We start from the raw sequence: 6000 nt of genomic DNA, 5'->3' as shown, positions 1-6000 counted from the left end.
TTGCTGTATATAAGTCTCCGCATCAGGCGCCTGCTCCATGCATCCACGCTGACTGCTTTTCATCGGCGACAGAGGCTGCAATTTGCACGCCAATATCGCATATGGACGTCCACAAGGTGGTGACAGATCACCTTTTCAGATGAGTTATGTCCGAAACGTCTTAAAATAAACGCCTTGCAACAATCGTCCACCGAGCGAGGTGGCGCAGTGGCTAGCACACTGGACTTGTATTCGGGAGGACGACGGTTCAATCCCGCGTCCGGCCATCCTGATTTAGGTTTTCCGTGATTTCCCTAAATCGCTCCAGGCAAATGCCGGGATGGCTCCTTTGAAAGGGCACGGCCGACTTCCTTTCCCTTCCTTCCCTAATCCGATGAGACCGATGACCTCTCTGTCTGGTCTCCTTCCCCAAAAAACCCAACCCAAGCCAACAATCGTCCAAGCCGGACGAGGGAGCATTATGATGTTGGATATGTTTTCGTAGCATTCCGTGGCTGATCTCGTTGCTCTGGAAGGCACAATGGATGAACAAAAGTATGCATCTATCCTCGGCGACCCTGTAAACCCCTACATGCTCCTTGCTTTTCCTTGACACGATGGTATCTACCAATAGGACTATGACAAGTGTAACACTGTTCGCAGTGTATGTGTGTCGTTCGAAGAGCACAAGAATGAAGTTACCATCCTCCTCTGGACACCGAACTACCCGAATGTACACCCAATCGCGAATATGTGGAACCAGCTCAGACGTGCTGTTCGCGCCATGGCCGACTTCCTTTCCCGTCCTTCCCTATTCCGATGAGATCGATGACCTCGCTGACTGGTCTCCTTCCCCAAAAAACCCAATCCAAGCCAACAATCGTCCAAGTCGGACGAGGGACCATTATGATGTTGGGTATGTTTTCGTAGCATTCCGTGGCTGATCTCGTCGCTCTGAGAAACCTAGCGCAGCTGGCCACTGCACTGGCGTCCCCATGGCTCCACATCTCTTTCGATGGCTTACAGTACCTCACTGACTCTCTTCCTGCACATCTTGTAGCTGTCGACGCAGCAAAAGGTCGTTATTCCAGCTATTGACAGGTTCTCGGATTATTATCATCATATCAAAATTACAATACTGGCCATTAAAATTGCTACACCAAGAAGAAATGCAGATGAAAAACGGGTATTCATTGGACAAATTTATTATTCTAGAACTGACATGTGATTACATTCTCAGGCAGTTTGGGTGCATAGATCCTGAGAAATCAGTACCCAGAACAACCAACTCTGGCCGTAATAACGATCTTGATACGCAGTCAAACAGAGCATGGATAGCGTGTACAGGTACAGCTGCCCATGCAGCTTCAACACGATACCACAGTTCATCAAGAGTAGTGATTGGCGTATTGTGACGAGCCAGTTGCTCGGCCACCATTGACCAGACGTTTTCAATTGGTGAGAGATCTGGAGAATGTGCTGGCCGGGGTTGCAGTCGAACATTTTCTGTATCCAGAAAAGCCTGCAACATGCAACATACGGTCGTGCATTATCCTGCTGAAATGTAGGGTTTAGCAGGGATAGAGTAAGGGTAGAGCCACGGGTCGTAACACATCTGAAATGTAACGTCCACTGTTCAAAGTGCCGTCAATGCGAACAAGAGGTGACCGAGACGGGTAACCAATGGCACCCCATACCATCATGCCGCGTGATACGCCAGTAAGGGCAATGACGAATACAAGCTTCCAATGTGCGTTCACCACGATGTCGCCAAACACGGATGCGACCATCATGATGCTGTAAACATAACTTGGATTTATCCGAAAAAATGACGTTTTGCCATTCGTGCACCCAGGTTCGTCGTCGAGTACACCATCGGAGGCGCTCCTGTCAGTGATGCAGCGTCAAGGGTAACCGGAGCCGTGGTCTCCGAGTTGATAGTCCATGCTGCTGCAAATGACGTCGAACTGTTCGTGCAGGTGGTTATAGTGTTGCAAACGTCCCCACCTGTTGACTCAGGAATCGAGACGTGGCTGCACGATCCGTTACAGCCATGCGGATAAGATGCCTGTCATCTCGACTGCTAGTGATACGAGGCCGTTAGGATCCAGCACGGCGTTCCGTATTACCCTCCTGAACTGGCCGATTCCACATTCTGCTAACAGTCATTGGATCTCGACCAACGCGAGCAGCAATGTCGCGATACGATAAACCGTAATCGCGATAGGCTACAATCCCACCTTCATCAAGGTCGGAAACGTGATGGTACGCATTTCTCCTCCTTACACGAGGCATCACAACAACGTTTCAGCAGGCAACGCCGGTCAACTGCTGTTTGTGCATGAGAAATAGGTTGGAAACTTTCCTCATGTCAGCACGTTTAAAGTGTCGCCACCGGCGCCAACCTTGTGTGAATGCTCTGAAAAGCTAATCATTTGCATTTCACAGCATCTTCTTCCTGTCGGTTAAATTTCGCGTCTGTGGCATGTCATCTTCGTGGTGTAGCAATTTTAATGGCCAGTAGTGTACAGTCATTAGAGATTAACGAGTCTTTGAGGCCGTTAAGGATATAAATTAATTCTACCCTGAATTTCATTACTGATTTTACGTGTACTGTGAGGGTGAACGAGCGGTAGAGAGCTACCATATAGACGGTAATGCAACTCTCGTGTGGTGCTGTTGTTTATAATTGTTAGTAATCGGGATTGCAACTATTTCAGAAGTTAATTTTCGCCAAGATGGCGTTTCCCGTTGTATGAGAGTTCTCTGTAAAGTTTTAATTGTCTTTGGCCCTGGATTGCTCCACAGAGGCCCCAAAAAAGGTTTCTGGCCTCTAGTCAGTGTCTGGCAATCTCATGCAAGCAAGTAAACTGCCGAAAACTGTTCATATGAGCACGGTTAGGTTGGCTATGAAAAGCAGTGCCCCTTTAGTATTCTGCCGTTTTCTCCAAAACCCTAAGTGTTAACTAACTCTCACGGTTCTTCTACCATCGACATGTGTTCCCGTGTCTGGTACAGTCAGTCTCCAGATCACTCGGTCCTACCATTTGGGTACCATCTTGAAACAGTGTAACTGAGTGCTACAAGCACCAGAAGGATCGATAGAGGGTTCCCGATTAGTTGGAAAACAGCTAAGGATCTTGAAACGCCCGCATCTCGTGGTCGTGCGGTGGCGTTCTCGCTTCCCACGCCCGGGTTCCCGGGTTCGATTCCCGACGGGGTCAGGGTGTTGTGTGATGTCCTTAGGTTAGTTAGGTTTAAGTAGTTCTAAGTTCTAGGGGACTGATGACCTAAGATGTTAAGTCCCATAGTGCTCAGAGCAATTTGAACCATTTTTGATCTTGAAACTTCCTGGAAGATTAAAACGGTGTGCCGGACCGAGACAATTTTAATCAGCCAGGAAGTTTCATATCAGCGCACACCCCACTACAGAGAGAAAATCTCATTCTGGAATCATCCCCCAGGCTGTGGCTATGCCATGTCTCCGCAGTATCCTTTCTTCCAGGAGGGCTAGTTTTGCAAGGTTCACAGAAGAGCTTCTGTGAAGCTTGGAAGGCAGGAGACGAGGTACTGGCTAAACTGAATCTGTGAGGACGGATTGTGAGTCGTGCTTGGCTAGCTCATTTTGTAGAGCATTTGTCCGCCAAAGGTAAAGGTCCCAAGTTCGAGTCCCGGTCCAGCACACAGTTTTAATCTGCCAGGAAGTTTCATATCAGCACACACTCCGCTGCAGAGTGAAAATCTCATTCAAGTTAAAGCTCTTGTTGGTCACTAGTTACGACCATCAGATCATCTGAAATTACGGTGGGAACTGAAAATTCGATGTTAACAAATTTCTCTTCTTTGGAAACGCGTTTTTATGTCCTTTCTCCTCGGGCCTTCATGACTTATTTTGCTCCCCCAACAGCAAAACTCGTCTACTACTTTAAGCGTCTCATTTTCTTATCTAATTCCTCCAGCAGTATCTGATTTAATTCTATTACTTTTCATTATCTTTGTTTTAACTTTGATGCTATTCATCCTATAACATCTCTTCCACGTATTAACGACACCATTTAATTGTTCTTATACAGGGTGTCCCAGCTATCTTGTCCACCCAAAATATCTCTGGAACAGTAACAGCTATTGGAAAACGACTTTCACCGGTATCAATATAGGGCTGGGGCCCATGAATGTACATATTTGGAAACATTCTAAAACGAAAGCATATGTGTTTTTTTAACACAAACTTATGTTTTTTAAATGGACCTCCTATATTTTTTCTTCAGAAATCCATAGCATGACAAAGCACATACACAATGGCGTTGATTGCATCGCAATATTCCCATTACATCCCGAGATATTAAGACGCGAAGTTGACGCTTGAAACACCCGACATGCGCTGCTAGCGCACGTCCTGAGGCTCAGGCGTGTACCCCGTGCTGTCCGTAATCGCGATGTGATTGACATGCGTAATCACACTTCCATACTTATCAAGAGGTCCGAAACGAATAATACGGTCTGCTGCAATCCTGCATTAACGTCGTAGATGCCAGCAGGTATTTATCCCATAGGCTAGGGGTGATGCGGTTCTGTAACATATCTGTGTACCGCAACGTTAGTCACAAAGTTAACTTCACTTATCGTTAATCCATTACTAAAAAGGTAATGCCGTTCAACGTTAAAACTTTACTTTACTGTACATCTAGCGCAAGTGACAGTTAATCATTCACTCGTAATAGTAAAATTCATGTTGATGGTTTTAGTGAAACGAGCAAGTGGACTAAAAGTTTTACCGTTGTTTAGGTAAAAATGTTTTGATTTGGGAAGTTCAGGTAGGACATAGAAGATGAATGTAAACATGTTTAACCAATTAGTTTTATTATCACATAATTATCAATGTTATGTTTATCTAATGCGTTAAATGACAAATTGTTGCAAACAAATGTTTCTTAACATCACTGGGTAAAATGGCCCTTTGTAGAAACTTCCACTGTGATACCAACACTACATACTAAACATAGCGTTCACATCTCATGCTCCAAGTGATGCCCATTGGCTTGCATACATAGGGTCACTCTGCGGATGAAGGATGCCCTACTTCGTGCTACTGTTTCCTCTTTGATGGCTGTACAAGCATCAATAATGCGTTGCTTCATGTCCTCTGGTGTTGTTGGTTCATGTTGGTAAACAGCATCCTTCACTGCTCCCCAAAGAAAATAATCCAGCGGTGTAAGGTCCGGAGATCGGGCAGGCCATCTAACTGGGCCACCTCTTCCAATCCACCTACCAGGGAACTTACGGTTCAGAAGTCGTCGTGCTCGTAAGGCGTTATGTGCAGGGCATCCGTCATGCTGACACCACATGACCATTCTCCGGTTCAGAGGTACGGTGTCCAAGAGAACAGGAAGATTGTGTCGTATAAATCTGGAGTATTGTCTGCCATTTTGGATGCCATTTATAAAGAAAGGTCCGATAATGGTATCTACAATAATCCCACACCAAACATTAACTTTCCACGGACGTTGATGCTCTACCTGACGGAGCCATTTTGGATTATCTGCGGACCAATAATGCATATTCCCCATATTGACAATTCCTTTGTTGGAGAATGATGTCATCGTCACGCTACCAAAAAGAGGTCATCAGTCCCCTAGACTTAGAACTACTTAAACCTAACTAATGACATCACACACATCCATGCCCGAGGCAGGATTCGAACCTGCGACCGTAGCAGCAGCGCGGCTCCGGACTGAGCGCCTAGAACCGCGAGACCACCGCGGCCGGGTAGTTTTAATTGTGTCAGTGGTTTGATAATGCAGAATTCGTGGTTCGTCGAACATCCAAATCAGGAATCTTTCAGCTTTTCATGTTTTTGTTAGGATTTACGCGATCACTGTGAGAGAAATGGATTTAAGAATTAGACTCTGAAATTTTGTTTCAGGAAAGATCATACACGTGAAGTTTAATTTTTTTATTCCTGGGTTATAGCAATTTCAGAGACATCTTAACTATGCATGAAGTTTCATTAATGTTTTTCTG

Source organism: Schistocerca serialis, chromosome 4 (assembly GCF_023864345.2).
Source record: "Schistocerca serialis cubense isolate TAMUIC-IGC-003099 chromosome 4, iqSchSeri2.2, whole genome shotgun sequence".
NCBI lineage: Eukaryota > Metazoa > Arthropoda > Insecta > Orthoptera > Acrididae > Schistocerca > Schistocerca serialis.
The sequence above is the reverse complement of the archived record's forward strand: the minus strand, read 5'-3'. Positions refer to the sequence as shown.